Here is a 22558-nt window from a genome sequence, read left to right as displayed (position 1 = left end):
AGAGTGGAACTCGGTACTGACCGGAAACTCTCCTATGGATAGATGGCTAAATAAACTGCGTCATATTAGACGCTTTTTGAAAGGGTGGGCAAAAAGTTTAAGTGGAAAATATAAAAAGGAAAAAGAGAGACTGCTCTCCATAATTGATGTTTTAGATTTGAAAGCTGAAAATCAACCACTGAATGCAGCTGAACGAGAAGCTCTTAACAAGGCGAATGACAGTATTAGGAAATTAAGAAGAGATGAGGAAACAAAATGGGCCCAGAGAGCTAAAGTAAGGCATATACAAGAAGGGGGAAACAATACTAGATATTTTCACTTAATTGCTAATGGAAAGCATAGGAAGAAGAAAAATTTTCAATTAGAGCAGCAAGAAGGAACCATTGTTGGTCAAGACAATCTAAAAATCTATATTACCGAGTTCTACAAAAAATTGTTCGGACCTCCGGAGCCGACCAATGTATCTTTGATGGAGGACTTTGTACAGGATATTCCACAATTATCAGCTGAAGAAAATGAGATCCTAACAACTCCTTTTACTGAGAAGGAGGTGTTTGATGCGATTTCACAAATGGAACACAACAAAGCTCCTGGTCCGGATGGTTTCCCGGCGGAGTTTTATCAGATGTTCTGGGAAGTGATTAAAGATGACATTATGGCACTATTTCTTCAGCTTAGTTCAGGGGACTTGCCTCTTTACAAACTGGATTTTGGTGTTATCACTTTACTTCCAAAGAAACAGGATGTGATCCAGATTCAGCAATATAGGCCTATTTGCCTTCTGAATGTTTGTTTCAAAATCTTCACTAAAGTAGCTACCAATCGTATTACGGGGATTGCCCCCAAAGTAATAAAACCTACTCAGTCCGCATTTATGCCGGGCCGTAACATTCTGGAGGGGGTGGTGATTTTACATGAAACTATCCATGAATTACATAGTAAAAAAATGGATGGTGTTCTCTTTAAAATTGATTTTGAGAAGGCATACGATAAAGTAAAATGGTCCTTCTTGCAACAATCGCTGCGAATGAAAGGTTTTGCAACTGGCTGGTGTAAGTTAATTGAATCTTTCATGCATGGAGGAAGTGTTGGTGTTAAAGTAAATGACGACATTGGTCGCTATTTTCAAACAAAAAAAGGTGTCAGGCAGGGTGACCCATTATCTCCAATGCTTTTTGATATTATAGCAGACATGCTTGCTATTTTAATTGAAAGAGCAAAGGAGGATGGTCAAGTAGGTGGTCTCATTCCTCATCTTGTTGAGGGTGGAATCTCTATCCTACAGTATGCTGATGATACAATTCTCTTCTTAGAACACGATTTGCAAAAGGCGGTAAATATGAAATTAATTCTATGTTTATTTGAAGAACTATCGGGCCTCAAGATTAATTTTCACAAAAGTGAGCTATTCTGTTTCGGGAAGGCTAAAGAGGAAGAACAACAATATAAACAAATTTTTGGATGTGATATTGGGGCTTTCCCATTCAGATACTTGGGAATCCCTATTCATTATAGGAAGCTTAAAAATTCAGATTGGTACCCAGTAGAGACCCGGTTTGAAGGAAAATTGGGATGCTGGAAAGGAAAATTACTATCGTATGGCGATAGATTAGTACTTATCAATTCTGTCTTAACAAGTCTTCCAATGTTCATGTTATCTTTTCTAGAAATACCCGTCGGGGTAAGGAAGCGTCTTGATTTCTATAGATCTAGATTCTTCTGGCAATCGGATGAAGATAAGAGAAAATATAGGCTCACAAGATGGAATATAATTTGCCGACCAAAGGATCAAGGAGGTTTAGGTATTGAAGTCCTTGAACTCAAAAATAAATGGTTACTGAGTAAATGGCTCTTTAAATTACTTAATGAGGAAGGGATGTGGCAAGAATTACTACATAACAAATACCTAAGCTAAAAAACACTTGCAGAAGTACAAGCAAAACCGACTGATTCCCCCTTTTGGAAGGGGCTCATGCGGATAAAAACGATTTTTTTACTAAAGGATATTTTAAAATTGGTAATGGTACATCGACAAGATTCTGGGAAGATATTTGGTTAGGGGAATCCTCGTTAGCTAGTCAGTACCCATCTTTATATAATATTGTGAACCATAAGAATGTGTTGGTGGCTCACGTATTAGCACACGTACCACTGAATATTGGTTTCAGACGTGTACTATCTGGTAATAAGTGGACAGCGTGGTTACACTTATGCCAAAGATTAATGATGGTTAATTTAAATAATGAACCGGACTGTTTTATGTGGAAGCTAACAACTAATGGGTTGTTTACAGTCAAATCTATGTATGAGGATCTTATGAATGATCATACAACGTACTTGCGGAAATATCTTTGGAAGATGAAAATCCCCCTAAAAATTAAAATTTTTATGTGGTTCCTAAGTAATAAGGTGCTATTAACAAAAGATAATCTAGCAAAGAGACAATGGAATGGGTGTACTAAATGTGTTTTTTGCGGAGAACAAGAGACGGTGGAACACTTATTCTTATCGTGTCCCTTTGCTAAACTAATATGGCGAACTGTTAATTTCACTAATAATCTCCCTCCGCCAACCAATATTACAAATATGTTTGGAAATTGGTTAAACGGTGTTGACAAACAATCCAAGGTTTTAATTCGCATTGGCGTATCAGCCTTATGTTGGTCAATATGGAGATGCCGCAATGATATAATTTTTAACAACAAGAAAAATTTCAATTTTTTACAGGTGATCTTCTCCATGGTGCATTGGATCCAACTCTGGGCTCTCCTTTCACCGCAAGAGCAACAGGATGTCATGGCTTCGGATGCACACGGCTCCAGATGGTCGCTCAGGATATTTTGTGCCGGGCTGGCTAGCAGCATATTAGTCGACTAGAGGATGCTTAGTCACTTTGTGCTGTTTTCCTTTTTTCGCTGGTTGACTTTTGTATCAACTTTAAGCGAACCTTGAGATGTAATAAGTACTTCTGAACAAAATATGCTGGATGTTAATAAAAGGCTGTGTGCATCATCACGATGCAGAAGCCGGGTTTATCCCTTTAAAAAAAAAAATCTAGTAACATATAACCAAGGGATGGATCATTCTCCCGTTGGTCACTATGTTAAAAGTATATAATAAAATGAGATAATTTGAGCACCAACTCACGTGTAAACCCTATCTACGGTAACTTCTTCATGGAGATAATCCATTCGATGTTTAAACCATCTATGTACATGTAGTTCAATACATGTAGTTCGTACAACAAAGTCGATCATGATGCCATCGTGTCCAACAAGTCCGCTATCCTCTATCCTTTCTCCACTTCCGTCCAGTTAATTAAATTTTTTCTACCACTGGAGGTCATGCTTGTGGCAGTTAGCCCCAGGTTCTGTCTTTCACAAAAAAAAAAAAAGGTTCTGTCTTGTAGTTTGAAGAAAAATGAACTAATCTGCACAAAGGCATGGAGGGGTTAACTGGTGAATTCGTATTCGCCCTGTAGTGCGAAGAGAGCAGGAACCGCTCCGAGACCAGGAACCGCTTCGAGGCGGTCTCTGCCGCTAAACTACAGCGGCTAGCCGCCGGTCCCTGCCTCCTCCGTCGGCCGCTCCGGCGACAGGAGGGGGTGGGGACCCCGGAGTATCGGCTTCGGTCTTGGCAAAGTGTTTTCTTGGGGGGATGTTCTATGGAGGAGACTGCGTTGCGTCGCGTCGGAATAATTTGCCTCTGCTTTTTCTCCATCCTGGCGTTGCTCCAATCGGTGGCATCGGGGGGCAGGTGGCCTAGTCTTCTCGCCGGTCTTCGGATCTGGTGAGACTCGTGTCTGGTGGTTGGCGTTCGGCACTCTCGCGGGTGACGGTTGCGTTGGCTGCTGCAGTTATGTGTGGCGTCTTGCAGTTGGGTGTGTGGATGACGGCAGGTGGCGGCGTTCGTCTTCTTCGACCGAACTGGGGAAGATGACGGCGCTGAGATCTGGTGACCACGGGAAGATCCCGGCCGACGTGCCACAAAGTCTCGGGCTCGTCGTCCGCGATGACCCGGTTCATCGGCTCAAAAAGCATCATTGAATGCGATGGTGCTCTCCCAGACCTTGGAGAACATCATGGACGAATCTCAAGCCGCCCTGGACAAAAGGGGCGAGAAGAAGCGTCTAGACAAAGAGGCAACAACTGTCATCTACCTCAACCTCACCAAAGAGATCATTAAGGCTCAAATGATGGATGTCGGGGCTAAAAACGCAAAACACCGAGACCGGAAGGATGGATGCCGAGACCAAGATTTGGGCAGAAGACACAAAGATCATTAAGGTAACACTAAACTATGCCAAATATGCACACTTCTTTGTACAATGCAGCAACTTGCGTGCCCACACACACGACATCACGATAATGGAAAGCCACATTAACAATGAGCAATAATAATCTTATTAATAGTGTAAATGTGCGATACTCATAATAGCATGACACGAAGTTGGGCCGTTGGACTAGCTGGTTTGTGTGGATACTTTATGGATATATCTCAAGGCGTCGGATTCCTTAGTGCATAGCCAATGAGGACGTGGAGCACGAATTATTATATATCCATAAAGTACTTTTTTTACGGATCGTGTCATGTTGTATGATGAGCTAGCTAGCAGAAAATTCGGCGCAGACGATCCCACTTACCAAATCTCCAACCATTCGTGTGCAGCGGCGGTCACCTGGATGGATCCGCTGACGCACGTGTAGCAGCAGGCCGACATTCTCCCGCACCAAATAGGCCCTCGACTCGAGTGCCGTGCAACATTCTCCAGCTAACGCCTGCCGGGCCCACCAGCGCACGCACCACCGGATTCCCCTCACTTTCCGTGCAAACCCACTTTTCTTGTCTTTTGGCCCACACCTCGGTGACTTGAGCTGGCCCACACCGACGGAGGACCGCCGCTGACGAGGGAGACGCTATATGAGCAGGTCGGCAGCGAGAATGCTTTGAATATTTTTTGAATTTTAGAAATCTCGAATCTGCACATTTTTAAAACTTCAGCAATTCTTAAATCTGGATATTTTGAACAACTCTCGAATTTCAACAGATCTAGAGACTTAAACAAATCCAGATATTCGAAAGAATTTTTCGGAATTTGAACGAATTTCGAATCTAAATAATTTTCGAATCTCAACAAAAAAAAATTATATTGATATTTTCAACATTTTTGGAAACTTGAACAAATTTTGAATCTGGTAAAATTTGCAACATTTTTTAAAATTATATTTTTGTTGTGAAAGAAGAAAAACCTATCAACAAAGGAAAACCGGATAGAAAATCCAAACGGAAAAAACCTCAGCATGCTTCGAGGGGTAGGCTCACCTCAACATTTCGCGTGACTCTCGTGTCGAAAGGTTTTTGTTTCGGTGGACATAGACGGATAGATAAATGACTCACAAGTATACTGTACGTGTGATTATATTTTGGAGTGCTCTTGCTCAACTTCTCATTTGCCATCTTCGTAGATTGCGACATGGTGATGATAGGTGAGAAGTGAGTGGTGACCATCCTCTTCGTCGGTGGAGGCATGGTGGTGTTCAGCTTCGTGGTCGACGACTTGGTGATCGGCGGTGTCATGGTGGTATTCAGCTTCGTGGTTGTGGACATGGTGATGCTTGTGACGGGCTTGACCGGCGGTGTCATGGTGGTATTCAGCTTCGTGGTCGGGGACATGGTGATGCTTGTGATCAGCGTGAACGGTGTCATGGTGGTGTCTGGCTTCGTGATGCAAGACGTGGTGATGCTTGTGACCGACATGAACGGTGGTGCCATGGTGGTGTCTGGCTTTGTGATCGCCGACACGCAAGTGCTTGTGAACGGCGGTGCCATGGTGGTATCTGGCTTCATGATCGCCGACGTGTTGTTTGTGAACGGCGGTGCCATGGTGGTGATGGGTGAGGTAAGATCACCATGTTGCCATATTTAGGAAATTCTGAAAATACAAAAAAGTGCAAAAATTGCCTTGGATAGATCTCTCTGCTTGCTGAGTTTTATATGGTTTTGATCTGATACAAACTTGTCTTTGGTCTTGATCTAACTTTCCCTTGCGCCCTTGCCAATTTTCTCATGAATTGAAAAAATTCGGGGCCAATTTCCACTCGAAGTGAATAAATTCCTCGTAAGAAAAAGGGACCGGTACTTCCACCAGCACAACCGGAACTTCCGACCACAAGGACAGAACTTAGGGGCGCCCAAAATTTTGACAGCAACCTTCGATTTTTTTTTTTTTTGAATTTGATTTTTTTTGTTTGAGCTTTTGTGTTGGTTTTCTAACAAGCTTTCGTAACTCATCGACATCGACGACAACACCGCGAAGGTCAAGCGATTCTCTTGACACCATTCATCACCACATGTTCAACATCCTTGTTGAAAGGACGAGATGTCGCATGTAGGGGTGAATAGGCATTTAAAAACAATTACATATTTGGCTTGTAAGAATGTGGTATTAAACTAACATTTATTATACAAGAAAAAACCTAAATATACTAGGCTCAACTAAGTGCAACAACAACAACAACAACTAGAGCTAAGCAAGATATGCATAAGCTATATATAGCACAAGTGATAGCAAGATATAAATACTTCAAGCACGGTGGCTGTCACAAGGAAAGTAAACTCAGGTATAGAGATAACCAAGGCACACGAAGACGAAGATGTATTCTCGTGTTCCCTCATATGAAGTGAGGTACGTCACGTTGGTGAGATGTGGGCTACCACGAAGGTCTCCCGAACGCCATGAAGGCTCACCTTCTTCTCCAAGCCAATATCATGATGGACAGAGGACTTTTCCTAATGGCTAGGTGTTCCTCAACTACGGAAATGGCAAGCCCCACAACCACTTAACAACCTCCACAAAGGATAAGCACGGGCCTCTTCACAATCTTACACGAAGAGATCGTCGGAGCACCAACTGCCAACCCAACTAGGAGGTAACCCCTCCAAGAGTAACAAGCTTACGATCTCTCACTCGAACAAATCGTAATGGAGAGATCAACACTTATGCAAGGATGCAAAAGCAAGAATACAAAGGGTGTTCAAATCCTTCAAACACAAATCCTACCCAAGCAATAAATTCTAGGGAGGAACTAGAGAGGAAGAACAAAGAGGAAATCAACAAATAACTCCAAGATCTAGATCGCAAGAGTTACCCTCACTAAGAGGATGAATTGATTGGTGGAGATTGTAGATCTAGATCTCCTCTTCCAAAACCCTCAAGAATATGCAAGATTCATGAGAGGGAATGTAGAGGAAGAAGCTTTTGAGGTTCAACAATGGAGTATGAGAGAGAGAGAGCAAATAGAATGGTTGACCTTACCTCCTCAATGAGGAAGAAATACTATTTATAGTCCAAGAGATAAAACTAACCATTTGGGGGTTTTCTACGAGCCAGGCTGGCAGGAAGTCGGCAGCGCCAAGCCTCAAGCTGAACCAACCAGCGAGCAACAAGCGGGACGACTCTACCGCCAACCAACCGCCATGCCGAAACCTAGGTCGGACCAACCAGCGGTCGTCGGCCCACAACATAAATGGTGCCCTACGTTCGGTCGGTCAATCCGGTGGTGGGTCCGGCGATGCCGGTTTGGCCACCAGTCTCGTAGAGAAACCCTCAAACGCAGTTTGCTCAAAAGAACTTGAGCTTTCACATAGTTCCCGAACTCTGATTGATCATAAACCAATTTTTTGGAAAGATAACAACAAATAGAACCCCAACCAAAACAAAATTGGAAGTATTAGGACTCCTCACAAAATGTTTTTGCACATTTTTAGAAGTGAAACCTCTCAACGGTAAAGACGTTCAAAGTAAAAACGCAATAGAAGATGCATACGGATTCCATTTTCGATGAACTTTGGCTTGTTGAAAAGATAGCGGCAAGCTCAAGAACCTCACACGAGGGAACACCAAGAAGCAACAAGAATATAGGTATGCAAAGGATTGAGCTCCCTAAGACGATGTGATCAAGTTACCCAACCAAAAATAAAATCTTGATAGCGCGACTATCTATCCTATAACCCGATCTCCCAACAACCACATTGCGACTGGAAAAAGGAAACCTAGCAAGGCCATACATTTTCGTTGCGCATCCCGCTTGATCTTGATGACAATGATTCAAGCAGATCTGTCCGCAGGTGATCTTGTCTCCTATGTGGCTGCCAATGACAACATGGCCAAAGCAGGAGAAAGACTCATGGTGATGAACCGTGTCAACGGACCCTATCACAACCTTGCTTTGAAGTCAAGAGCAGACCAAGAAAGAGAAGAAGTCTATGAGATCGAAGAAGAAGAAGAAGAAGAAGAAGAAGAAGAGATGACTTCAACTAGCTAGTGACATTGGGACAGATTTTGCTTTCTTTGTCAAGAAGTACAAGAAGAAGTTCCCAATCTCCTTCAATGAGAAGAAGAGAATGTGCTACAGCTGTGATGAAGATAAGCACTTTGCAAATGAGTGCCCTTATGAGAAGAGGGCAGACAAGCCAAAGTTTGTCAAAGGTGTCAACATACATAGAGGTGTTCAGTAATTAGCCATGGCAATACAAAACAAATCAAGCCATACATCCAAACCCTAACCCTTCTCCTATTATAGCAAACCCTAACATTAAAAAACTAGGGTTGGGAAATCAACCAAAAGCTAGGGTTTCACATGAAAGTCAACCAAATCCATGCAAATCTTGGATGAAAAGAAGGGGATCAGAGGAGATTACCTTAAGGGACGGGTTGGGAACACAATTCACATACATATGCAGAAATCCAAAGGGATTTGAGAGGTATTTGAGTTGGTGAGAGAGGTAAGGTGTTGGCTAGAGGATAAGGAAGAGGGAAAAGAGAGAATAGTGAGATGGGTCAGGCTAGGGCAACTCGGGCAGCACACATAAGTCAATGTGTGGCACACATGAGAGCGGCACCACACACCCATGCCACGTAGGCAAATGCACACCACACATGCACGCAAGCCACGATGTGTGGTGACGCTCACATAGGAATTCTGATGGATGGAATTCTCTCTCAGACTGGACATCCAATCTGGATGCTAGAAACGAGGAGTATGGGAGAGAATTGATTCGAGGGAAAGAACGAGTAATTAGGAGCAGTTTTGGAATGAGAATTAGGAGCGAGGAGTGTGGCTGAAAAGAAGGGAAAGATTTAAATAGGTATCCAAAACGATTAGCACCTGCTGTTATTAAACTAAAAATAAATAAACAATGGTGGTTCTGGATTAACTATGCTGTAAAAACAAAAGAGAAATTATAAGGGTCCTCGCTAAAAAACAGGTTTATCCATGTATACTAAATCGAGAAACAAGCAGGAAATAGGAAATATGGTACTACGTCCCTTTCCCCTCGTATACTTACCTGAAAAATAGGCCTACCTAAGAAGGAATGCCAAATATGAGTGTGGCATTTTGTAGCTCGAGCTACATGTAGCCTGTTTTTCTCAAAAAATTAAAAATGTCATTTCATAGTTTCAAAAAAAAAATGAACGAAAATTGTTGAGATAGTTAATGTTGTACTCTACCACTCTGGAAAAAAAAACAATACGAAAGACTGAGTATTTTGGGCTGTGCAAAATCACAAATCCATAGATCTGAATAAGTGAACAGTGCAAATTTTGAAACCTCCAAAATTTGTCAGAATTTATCATTGTTCTGTAGCCTCAAATATAATGTATTTCATCCTGAGATTTTGCACAGTAGTAGAGTACATCATTGCCTACATCAAGATTCATTTTAAAAAAAATTAAAACTTCAAAATGTTGAATTCGAATTTTGTAAAAAGAAGAGAGCCATGCAGCTCGTGCTACATTTGAACTTTCTGTGCCAAACATCATAACTGCCGCCCTTTTAGAAAGGGAAGGCAGCCGGGAAGTTATGCTGATTGATTACATGCCACATAATTCAGGGGGATTAAACATGGCCACCCCTATGATTAAATGTGGCATGCCCAATTTACGGGTTAGCTTGACCAGCTCTGTCAACACGCAACTAGCAGGCGGAAACAGATTGGAGAAGGCGCTCACATTCTTCTTCCCTCAAGAACTTAAACACACACGCGGAGACCAAATATTTTCCTTCATCCCGCCATGTTCTTTCCCTCCCTCGAAATTTGAATCGCTCCAAAAGCTTGCTTGTTGTATAGCGATTGCTACCATGCATATATGCGACTCGGTATGGAGCTAGCATTTGAAGCATTGGCTCCAGTTTATATTTGTATTCACATACACGGTGGTATTGGTTAACTAAAGGCAACAACCATCGCCAAGCACGAATGATCTTGTGACATTATTTCGTGGGTGTGATTTTGTGAGAAAAATTTGTTTTGTGCATGATTTCCGATCGTGTGATGATCACTAGAACAATACCGGCATATACGATTGGTGCAGTTCATTTTGTCGTTCTGACTTGCAGCCTGGAGCATCCCTACTAGAATGAATTCAGCTGCAATGATTAACCTGAAGCAACATCCAACTAGGGCACTGGAGCATCCATAGTAGATGAAGTTTTGGCTCGAGTTTACATTTGTTTTCACCTGGAAGCATTGGCTAACCTAAAGCAACAACCAACTAGGACGCTAATCGATGAATCATATGGTTGCCACATAGGTCAATCAAGAGCCGATTGCTAATTGCAAAATTAATTACTGTAATTGATATAATTAGCAAAGAAAAGAGGCAAGGAAAAGAGTAGGTAGTGTGCATGAAAAAGAGCTCCAGTATAAAGATCGTCATTGATGCGTAATCCTATTGTATACCACCACTGATAAACTCCAGAATAGGCGATATTAACTGGACCAGCAGCACCTCCTCGAGTAAAGGCTTCCACAGCGGGTTGACCAAAATGAGGATCCCAAATAGCATGAGCAATAGGTCTTACGTGTAAAGGATCCTATATCCATGATTCAAAATTTCCTTGCCAAGCTACATGAAACAGATTTCCAGACGTCCATAAAAAGATTATTGCTAACTATCCAAAGTGAGAAGCAAAAATGTTCTGATAAAGACGTTCTTCAGTAATATCATCATGACTTTCGAAATGTTATTTCACGGCCAGGAGAGCTGAGCATGATACAGTTTGTACGATTAAGGTATGAGTCACTGTACTGTGGGCATCCGCTAATGTCGCACCAGCCGTTTCGGTAGAATACGGGATCTAATTATAGCATGCAAAAGCAATTATTACTAGAAGGAAATCAATCAGCAATTAATGCGAGAGAACTAATCGTGGCTATCCATGCGCCCCAGCATCGGCTTCTGCCAATGTCTTCCGTTAGTGCCGCTCCGGCCGTTCCGTAGAACATGAGATGCGATTAGTGTGGAAATGTAGTTATTAGGAAAAACAATCAGCACTTAATGCTACAGAATCAATTGCCGGTAGCCATGCACCCCAGCGTTTTTTAGGCTCACGATTGAGGCCTCCACGTCACCGATCCAGGCAATGCGCGAGGTATCCGAATCTTGGCGGTCGATTGCTTCTAGCTCAGCCGGGCCAAAAGGGAGGACCGAAAATTATCTCATCTCATCTTTACGATTTTTTCCATGTGCCAAGCATTTATCTCCAAAATTTCGAACCTATATGTCTTCACCTTTTTCGCTCCATAATAACTAAAAACCCAGGCGTGGGGACCGAATATTTTCCTTCTTCCCGCCATTTTCTTTCCCTCCCTCGAAATTTGAATCGCCTCCAAAAGCTCTATATATACTAAGGAGGTTGAGCCAACGCGTGCGTCGTGTGTGACGACTTAGACTTTGACTCTTTACTCCTCGAGGAGAGGAGAGGAGAGGAGAGCGGGCACTCCGTGTTCACCCGGTTTCATCGTCGTCGCGGCGGCCCGGTAATTCTTGGATTATTCATTTCGATTTGGTTGAGGAATCCGGCCATATCCATCCATCTAGCTAGCGCGCCACGACCGAGTGCATCATCGACCATGTGTCACCGCCGTCTGCTCAGGTTCGTTTCATGCAGGTTCGCCGAAAAGTGAGCTGCTGCTGCGCGGCGGCGGCGAGTCACCGGCATGGATGGATCATCGGCGGAGGTTCTGCTGCGCAGATCGGATGGGGCCGGCCGGAGAAGCGTGGTCAGTTTTGTTTTGTGTCTTGTTTTGGATTCCCGTACGTAGCTGCTGCTAGCTAGGCATGCAGGCGGGCGTATCCTTGTACCGTGTAACCTTAGTACGCACGTATACGTACGTAGTGATCTGGATGGGTCTGGGGTAGGAGGCAGCTGATTGCGTTGTTTTGGGAAAAAATCGATGAATTCCTTGATTAGGGAGCGAGCGAGACAGACAATACGTATTAAGGTCTGAAGCAGCCGGTCCATCTCGCGGCGAGATGGACCAGCACGGCCTGAGTTGCACCGATCGGCCGGTTCGCTGGAGCCAGCCTGGCAGCTGATAGAGACCGCATGGCCAAGGCTGGACGCGTCAGCTTTCCCAGCTTCCGGCGTTGGCCGCGGGGGCGGGGGCGGGCAGGAAGGGGAGGAGCTGCCCGCGCGGAGGGGTGACTTCGAGGAGCAGCTGGTCTATGTCAGAGGGAATGGCGGCCGCCGTCGCCTATGTCCGGCTGCGCCTCAATGGGATGAAACAACACGGGTCGACGGCAGGGACAATCGTGCCCTTGTACAATAGGGGCGGCGCGGCGCCCGCGTGGTGACGGTCTGTCGATTCAGAACGGGGAGCTGTGTCGATCATGGCGCTGATACGTCCGGTGATCCACCTCGCGTGGCCAACCTCCATCATGGTGCAAAACACGATTGCCCAAAAACAACTGCCGGGGTTCCTCAAGTTTCTTGAACAAGCAATTTCTGAAACTCCTCGAGCTCCCGACACTCGTTAATCACTTGACCCTATATCTATATGTTTGTGGCGAATCAAGTTACCACGGCCGGACGGTTTCAGGGAACCAGCCGTGATGCAACTCTCAAGCTCGATCTTCTCTCTTCCCCAAGGGAAAAACAGAGGATAGTTGCGACCAATCTTATTCAGACACATAGGTGTACAAACTCCAGGTTCCATTAGGAGTTCAGACAAACCACTAACTTACTAGTGTTTCAAATGATCAAGACAAGCAAAGCATCTACATCACTAGGTCATTTTGTACCTTTCCATGCAAACTTCCTAGTATCAGGTTGTGACAACAGTCACATAGCTAACACGATTCATGCATTAGCCACAAGCCAAAACCATCATTATTCGAACCTTTTAATTACATGCTAGAACCCTCGATTAGCCACAGGAACATCCTCCCTCGTCAACCTCCTTCTCACAGGCCGCGCGCCTCCTGCAGCCAACACGAAGTTGATAAGGCGCATATAGATTGTTCGACGACCAAGGCGCATATAAGATGACGACGTCCACTATCCCCCAGATGCACTAAGCTGCAGCAGCTACATGTCACAGCTACCCTGGCTCGTCGTTGTCCTTGCCAGTCACATATCTTCGTTATGCACAATAACTATGATCTAGCATGCATAAGTACACGCGGACCTTGCATCGCACAACCTCACAATATGAAGGAATAAAAGAATTCGCTTTCCTAGATCTGTCGCATGTCATGGACATCGGGTGATCATTGGAACTGTGGGTACATACTCCATAGAACCAAACCTTGCACCCGGACTGAGCCCGGCGTTGGTTGGCCAAGCCACGACCAGATTGTTGTCAGCAAACATCAGTCTTGATGAACAAAGGAGTCTTCACAGGATGCTGGCCAGTCACCAGAGGGTTCACATCTTCCAGGAAGTAATACACGTGGCCAGTAATCATACCCTAAAACGACAACAAGGTCACTGATTTATTTTAGACGCTAGAGCATACCCAAAATATATAAAAAAACAGTAGCAAATTATCCACAATTAGCTAACCAAACAGTTGCCAATTAGAGTTCATGTACAGCAGGACAATTATTGCTTTCATTTTTATTACTTGAAATAGGTCAGAAGAGGCAGCGGGAGGCACCTGCGGGTAGTTATCGTTCCCGTCCCCGGCGCAGACCGAGTGGGCTCCTTCCTGATCCATCCTCGCCATCACCACCACCGCCTTGGGCTGCTTGTACCACCACCAGACCCAAACATGAACCCTGAAGAACAGATGAGTTAAGCTAAGGCTTTTCACAGCAACCACAAAAGAAAAGCGTAGCATCAGCAAAGGAGGAACAAATGGCTAGAAAAGACAAGTATCCAGATTATTGCCACTCCTCATTATTAGATAGATAAACTACTACAAACAATAACATTGAACACCACATAATTTTCAATTGCAAGATCAGCACATGTGACATAAGTGCAAACACTCTAGGACTACTAGTGAACTACTTTGAAACCGAAATAAGTCGGAAAGGAACGAAGTCCATCTGGGAATATTGAGTAAGGCCCATGCAAGACCAATGAATTTATCAATCCATGTATAATGAAGAAATCACTAGATGGCTGCAAGACAATTTAGCAATGCCTGGCCATAATGAAGAAGTATGCTGCTCAGTTTTACGAGGAGTGGTTATTAGTAAACAAGTTACGATTAAATACAGCTTCAAATAAACAGACAGATGTGTCAACCAAAAAAATGCAGATGCGGTAATTCCAGAAATTCTATGAGCAGAGTGGACTTCCAATGCAGCGCATGCACAAATGATCATGAGGATATACGAGGATTAAGTTGGAATAAAGCTTGATGGGCAGAATCTCACATTTCAAGAAGGCATCAAATAGTTTTCAGTAATGCCTTCAACTGTATCACCAATTGGATGAGTGCGGATACAATTCCCATATTTCACGTCAGGTTCTTCCTACGACCTTTTCCATCCTAACTTTAGGCTCCTCATAAGTGTCCTCCGCGCGCAAGGACAATGCAGATAGTGTCTTTCCTCTTCTTACCTACCAAATGTACCAACCAGAATCAGACTACAGCAGCGACATTCTGTGTAAATAAGTTGATCAGACTGGCCATCACGAAATAAACTAGCAAGCAGATGAGCCACTCTAGCAAGTGGAAGTTCCTGACAATGATATAAACATTTAGGCCTAGTACAATATGAATATATTATACTCATACAGAGTCTAAAAATCAACACAGCAAGTGGAGAAGACTTTGAACACCAAGTGAGGAAACCGGCAGTAGAAATATTAAATGAAGAAGAACCTTTCATCTAATGTTAAATACCAGAGCCCCAACATGCCGGTACTCACATCTGAGACCCCACCCATCCAGTATAAAATCTAACCTCGCACTGAGCCCAGCAGGAAAGCCAAAGCTTAATTAAACAATTTGCAGGGCTAAAGACGTTGCAATCCAAGGTTCGAATTAATCATCTGTGGACCAGATGGCACAGCCTCGTAACTTCGTTGAAAAATTCAAAAAAAACAATGAACTTGGCACCACATTAGCACTACTACTACATAGCACTTGCAATGCCAAACTAACTCGAACCATCGATTGGTTTGCAGCACATTAGGCAGCACCAAATAAAACATGACAGATTCATCGGTGGAAGACGGGCGGGCCGCGGGAGGAAACCTTACGGCGACACCCCAGCGGAAGACGGGCGGTCTGTCGTTCTTGTAGCCCGAGTGGAGGAAGTCGCACACAGCTAGCTATGGTTTCTGCCCCACAACCACATACATGCAAGGAAAATAACGCAGCAATCCAGCATGAACATAGATGAGGTGGAGAAGGGAGGTGGTGCTCACCGGCATGCAACAGCAGGAGTTCGGAGTTCGTGGCAGGGAGGTGGTCCGTGTGTGGAGAAGGGAGGTCGGCCTCCCTTTCCAGGCAGCGCTGGCGCACCTGGAGGAGCCGGGTCTCACCGGACCAGCCCACCTTCGGCCGGGAGCAGCAGGAGGTATCTCACGCCGCGCAGCCTGCCGACGAGGGAGGCCGTCGTCGTCGGAGCCGGTACGGCCGGACCTACCCAGACCGGACCGCCGACGTGCGGGGGCTGCTGGGCACGGGCCGCCATTGATTTTCCAGCAAAGTGAATCACAGCCTCGAACCTGCACAACAATAACAACACGCCTAATGAGCATACAAAAACAAACAAGCTCAGGAAGATTAGCACATTAATGTCAAGATTCATAACGCAGTGCAGTACAAGTAATCCGTAGAAAAGGCGAAATAATACAACCAAGCTATAATGCATCAGAAACAAACAAACAAACATTCAGTTCAAAATTTTCTAATGCATTTTATGGACAGATCAGAGTTTGATATGCTAAATAATAACGGAACTTTGTATTCCTTTCCAAGACTGGGATTGCCAGGATAAATACATGGAGACAGGCATAACACGGATCAGCAACCAATATAATCTAAGTTGAACCATTTATGCTGAAAAAAACTATCATAATGATGTTTCACGATTTATAGCAGAGCGATCCTGCTAGTACATGTTGGAAAGTTCAATTCTCGATGTGAAACCGAGCTTGAACAGCAAATGCTATTATGCGCCGAAGGAACAGAGAAAAAATGTGAACAGCAGTAGTACACGGGAACTGCATATCTTTATTAGTTCACAGGAATCTAGCTAGTAGTCAATCACATCTGACCAGGAACACTCACACGGGCAGATCAGTTTTATTTCACACGAAAACCAGACAACAACACAGGCCCATTCATTCCAATTTTCCACATGGCCTTCCCAGATTTTCTAGTACATTCAGGCCAAGACTACCCACCCATGCAAGTCAGCAAACAAAATGAACACGCAAATGAATCCCCCGACCACCAAGGTCGCAAACAATATGCCGTGGCCGTTCCAATCTTCCAAACAGCAGCCAACAGCCAGCAGCGCCACCCGACCACCAACGTCGCAAACGCAAACACCCCAGCGAGGCCTCCTCAACACCAGGACGGCCATCCGCTCCCCTACTAGCAGATGATCAACTACAAAACTAGAGACTCTAAGCCATCAATGGGCTCAAACAGATACATACATCGATGTCTACCTGATGCACCACCAGAGCCAGAACGGCTTTACCTAAGCACCCGGAGGCAAGCCGACGCTACCAGCGCCAAGCACGTCTGCGAGGGACTTCGGTGCGCAAGGCCAAGACCCTACCGAAGATGGATGCACAAATACATAAAGTAGAAGAATCTATCAGGTCTGAAATAAAAATAACACAACATCTTTTAAAATGGTGCAGACCAGATATAGAACAAACAGCTACAGATCAGGCCAACTGAACCAAACAGGCACGGACCAAGCCTCTGTGAATTGGCAACAAACTGCAATTGATACTTGTACAAGTATACAGAGAGAAACAGGCAGCAATACATGCTTCTACGGGCTAGCCATCTGTAACAGGAAAACAGAGATAACTATTGCATGTATGGAGTAGAGGCTTAAATCATTCTAAACTGACAGCTTCCTGGGGCTCTAGCTCTTGTACCGCAACCTGAATACAACACACTACTAATCATTTACTCAAACCGCGATGATAACACAATAGAAAACAAAGACACGGTTGCCAACACATCCTTGAGCTAATGAATCAGCTACATCAGGTCACGAAATTTTTTTGGCATGGAATCCTCTAAATTCTCAAACATCCGCATTGATAACATAGCAGCAAATACAGTGAGCAAGTCGCACAAGACCAACTCATTTGGCATCCAAATATGCACAGGTCAAGAAAATCTGCCATAAATTTAAGCTTCATTTGACAGAATCCACTATATCCAAGAAAGCAAACTTCACCTATATTTGAGGCCTATAAATACTACACAAGACTAGGAAATCATAGAGAGGAGCTAGATACTAACCCATAAAACACATGGAGTCGAAGAAGAAGGGGCCACTACGGTCGCTCAGTCCTCCTCGTTATCCTCGGACAAAATAAACAGAGCATGATAAGCAAAGCAAATACAGATATTTCGAAAGGACTGCAAAATAATAAGGCGACGATATTGTACACAACAGTTCAAGCATGATCGCGGAAGCGCGCGACGATTGGATCAAACGGAACCATGCGACGATTGGATCATACCAGCAGTGCATGCACCTATACTCACAGAGATGCTCAAGTACATATACCAAACTAAATAAGGAACCAAAAACAAATGTATGTGCATTCTGATCCTACATAAGTACAGATACTTATCATGGTAATCTAAATAATCCATGATACAGAAACCAGGGACAATTAACATTATTCCTTAAGAAACAACAAATGTACTAGTTCAGCTAAATCAAGAAACAAAGTGGAGCAAGAAAAAGGCATCAATATTAAATTATGTCAAATCACAAGCACAAAGATTCAATGAATAGCAATCATTTTCGAACTGGTTCGCTTCGAGAAAATATTAGGATTTTAATGGACTATATATACTTCACAATATTAATCTGCATCTAGCAAGTTTGGTAATTATAATGACCATCAAATGAAACACATGAAATAAAATCTACAGGAATCATCTCAAATTATGCATCTTGGAATATACCAAAATAGCAAACGGAGCAGGGAAGCCGGAAGCACCACAAGAGTAAAATTCATGTGATTCCTACCATCGTTCAACTAGAAAAAAGCGACCGAATTTATATCAGCAGCTACCATGTTTTTCAGAATTTCAAGCCCTTCACCAACAGTATCCAAACCTTCACCCTGCACAAACATTGCCAAACAGTGGTCCAGTTAGACAAAAATCTCAATGCATTCTGATCCTACATAATTAGAGATTAAATGCGTATCATGGTAAAGTAAATAATCCATGATAAGAAAACCAGGGACAGTTAAGATTATTCCTTAAGAAACAAATGTACTAGTTCAGCTAAATCAAATCAAAGACAAGAGTAACAGAAAAGAGCTTTCTATGAAGTCAAAAGAAGCTTTTACTAATTAGCCAACAATCATCATAAGCCCATATTACCTATAAGCTCAACTTTTACAAGATAAAATTAAAAGCGGCAAGAAAACCTAACCAATCTGGTTGAAGAAAACAACACATAATTCAAAAGAAAAGCAATTATCTCAAAGGGAGAAGATCGTCAGAAGAACATGTACAGCAAGAAAGGTAAAAAGATGACCATGGTATCTCCCAATCTTTCGATTCCCCAAGAAAATCTTACACCAGCACAGATACGCTCAGTATTCTCACCTGGCAAAATCTCCAAACAGCAAAAAGGTGCTGTATATTAGGAGGGAACATCAGTACACATGAGGGAAATTCAAGCGACTCTTAATCCTTGCTTGTAGAAGAGTGATGGTGCCGATGTGGCTGTCATCGTAGTAGAGCAGCGGGTTCAGCCCGGCAAAACGAGTCACGGCCTCGAACCTGCACAACAATAACAACACGCCTAATGAGCATTCAAAAACAAACAAGCAGCTCAGGAAGATTAGCACATTATTGCCAAGATTTATAGCACATTGCAGTACAAGTAATCCGCAGGACAGGCGAAATAAAACCAACCAAGCTAGAATGCATCAGCAACAAACAAATAGTCAGTTTAAAATTTCCTAATGCATTTTACTGACAGATCAGAGTTTGATATGCCAAATAATAACGGAACATTGTATTCCTTTCCAAGACTGGGATTGCCAGTCTTGATAAATACATAGAGGCAGGCATAACACGGATCAGCACCTAATATAATCTAAGCCCAACCATTTATGATGAAAAAAACTAGCATAATGGCGCTTCACGCATTATAGCAGAGCTATCCTGCTAGTACGTGTTGTAAAGTTTCAGCGATTCTAGATGTGAAACCGAGCTTGAACAGCAAACGATATTCTGCACCGAAGGAACAGAGAAAAAACGTGAACAGCACTAGTACTACACGGGAACAACAAATCTTTATTAGTTCACAGGAATCTAGTAGTCAATCACACCTGACAAGCAACACTCACGGGCAGATCTCAGTTTGCATTACACATGTATACAAATAAATTTGTGCTTCGTCAGGGACTAGTAGTATTAGGAGCCATCTCCGCTGCTGGCCGCCCCTGCTTCGGCTCGCGAACGGGTGAGATGGCGGACGGCGGGCCGCCACCGCCGGCGCGTCATTGTGGCCGGCAACCCGCCGCCGTCGTGGAGGACCGCAGTGCAGACCCCGGCCACGGACACGACGCGGTCGGGCGAGCTCGATGGAGCCGCGCGCACGGCGAGGCCGATGGTGAGTGGTGGGAGGAGGGGAAATGCCCACCAAATTTTGGGACGCATACTAATCCAAAAATCATCATGCATAACAAGGCAAGTTAACTAATGCCAGGCATCCTTTTGGGTAGAAAATAATGGCAGCCTCCTTGATTCCTCCAGCCAAAATCATCCATCAAAGTATACGTAAAATCAACCTCCCCGAAATCACGGAGCTCTTTATTTTGGGGCCAAAATAAATACTACGTAGCCTCGTCGAGGCAAGTTAATTAATGTCTCGCATCATTTTAGGAGGAAAAATAAAGAGTGGGTCAATAAACAGTCATCCCCGATTCCTCCGATCAAATTCGCCCACTCAGCATCATGCTCGTCGCTTTCCATCCGAGCGCCCCATTTGCCTCTTTCAATACCAATGGCAATGTAATTCCGGGTGGATGCCTCGATTTTCTAGGGGCAGTTATGCTCCTTCCTTTATGTGGGCGCCTGTATTTTCTCAACTTGCATCGCCGCCATCAACGACAAGCAATCATTAGCACATACTAAGTAATACTACCTCCGATTCAAGGAATAAGGCGTCCTCGTTTTACGTGTTTTTTGTTTGACCAAGAATTACTTCAAATATATAAAGATTATTTGTATGAAATTAGCATCATTAGAAAGTGCTTTTCAATACGAATCCAACGATACTAATTACATATAATATAATCAAGATTATGTTGCCCTATTTTTATGGTCAAAGTTCGTCTTGGAATACGTGTGCGCCTTATTCCTTGGGACGGAGGTAGTAATAGTAGTAATATTATATTCATTCAGCAATTTCAAAATAAGACAATTCTGAGATGAAATTGATTTCACTTGCCCTACCATCGTATCCAAATCACACATCGAAATTATATAGAAATCAAATATCTCCGTCAAACTACTTTTCCTTTTTTACTTTCCGATAATCTGAATTTAGTTTCAAAACAAGCTTTCATCTACGGCGCTGGAGGTCTTGCGGTATCATAACATGAGCCGTATCATGGGCAAACTTTCTTTGTCTTATCTATCTTCGGCTTCTCCGCCTTTCGATGTACCGTCACATAAAATAATAATACACAACAATGAGTCGACACATGAAATAAAATGTAGTAGTTGATTCCATGCATATATAAAAGAAGGACCCCTATAATGTGCGGTGACAAGACGAGACATGAAATGATAGATAATAACTATTTTTCTCCATGTCGGTCGTCTCTTCCTTCTTTGGGGGTACCGAATGAGTAGTAGCGTCCAACAATTGTTCATCTACCTCGCTAGACCTCCCGCAGTGCTCCAAGTCTGGTTGCCGCATGGTTCGACTACCACCGCCCACGGCCGCATTGGATCTATTCTTTCTCGACCTCATCTAGGCCGGAACCGATCACCCCCGACATGGCCAAGTGGCGTCTACTAGAGAACTTTGAAGTCCATGTGGCCACCCTCGCCATAACCATTTAGTTCTCTTTTTATTCTTCTCCTTGTTGTATAGACTTTGGATGTGATTTGCCACCTAGACTAGGCCGATTTTGGCGTGGCAGTGTTACTGGGAGTTAGATGTCAAGAGTGGTTTGTGTTGTGAAGGCATGATTTTTATGAAACTTATATTTGATGTGTTGCCAATACCGCTTCCAGGTTTGATCTGTGCCGAACACCACATCCATCCCCACAGCCGCCCAAGCTTAGCACAACGTTGCATCTTCTATCATGGTGTAGTTGACAACCCTTCTTCTCTTCACTTTACCCACATCAACCTCGACCACCTCATCGTCGTCCCTTCCACCCCGGCCGCCTCATCCCTCTCACCGCCAACATCATCCCCCACACCGTTACCGCCAACCGGAGCGAGTGGAGGATCAGCAATGTCAAGCTCCTCTAAGAGATCCATGAAGGAAGAATCGCCAGATCTACAAAATCGGAGATTAATTTCCGCGCACAAATTCAATGGATTCGAGGATATAATTTTCTTAACTTGAAGATCCATCATCGAGAATGTTAGGGCGCCGTTCGAGTTGTTAACATCGGGCGATGGAGAGGCAGTGGACGGTGGCGAGAGGGTGTTGCGGTGGATTGTCTTCTTCAAATTCGTCTCCCTCGGCCCCGACGACTAAATATTGGGGCGGAACTCGGCATACCTCCGCCCGCCCCGGGAGACACGGTCTACCACGGAAGAGGGTGGAAGAAGCTTCGAGTTGAGGCTCATCGCGCCGAGATCCGGTGGCAGCGTTGCATTGAGGGAGGGCCAGTAACACCCACGTCTTGCATGGAGTCCCCATGTTGGTATATAATGATGGCCTGCATGAATATAAATAACCGGTCGACAACTATAGAGTGGCACCACCTTCACAAATATGATTCTATCGCCTAAGATTTTAGACGTATAATGTCAAGCCCACACTTTCAAGGTCGGTGGCCCAAGTCTCGCGGAAGTTTCACTCATGAGGCCACATTTCATGTGCATTGGGTCAAG

General features: G+C 43.9%; 1 long non-coding RNA gene across 1 annotated transcript; it reads right to left on the bottom strand.

Moving 5' to 3' along the window:
* Nucleotides 1–13615: 13615 nt before the first annotated feature.
* Nucleotides 13616–19261, bottom strand: LOC139838363 (uncharacterized). Its single transcript, XR_011754573.1, has 6 exons — nucleotides 19075–19261; nucleotides 17743–18581; nucleotides 15672–15974; nucleotides 14672–14858; nucleotides 13945–14065; nucleotides 13616–13755 (listed from the first exon to the last, which is right to left on the bottom strand). It is a non-coding gene; the product is annotated as an uncharacterized lncRNA (long non-coding RNA).
* Between the last annotated feature and the right edge of the window lie 3297 nt (nucleotides 19262–22558).

Source organism: Lolium perenne, chromosome 3, assembly GCF_019359855.2.
Source record: "Lolium perenne isolate Kyuss_39 chromosome 3, Kyuss_2.0, whole genome shotgun sequence".
Taxonomy (NCBI): domain Eukaryota; kingdom Viridiplantae; phylum Streptophyta; class Magnoliopsida; order Poales; family Poaceae; genus Lolium; species Lolium perenne.
This window is presented reverse-complemented; position numbering and strand designations above follow the sequence as displayed.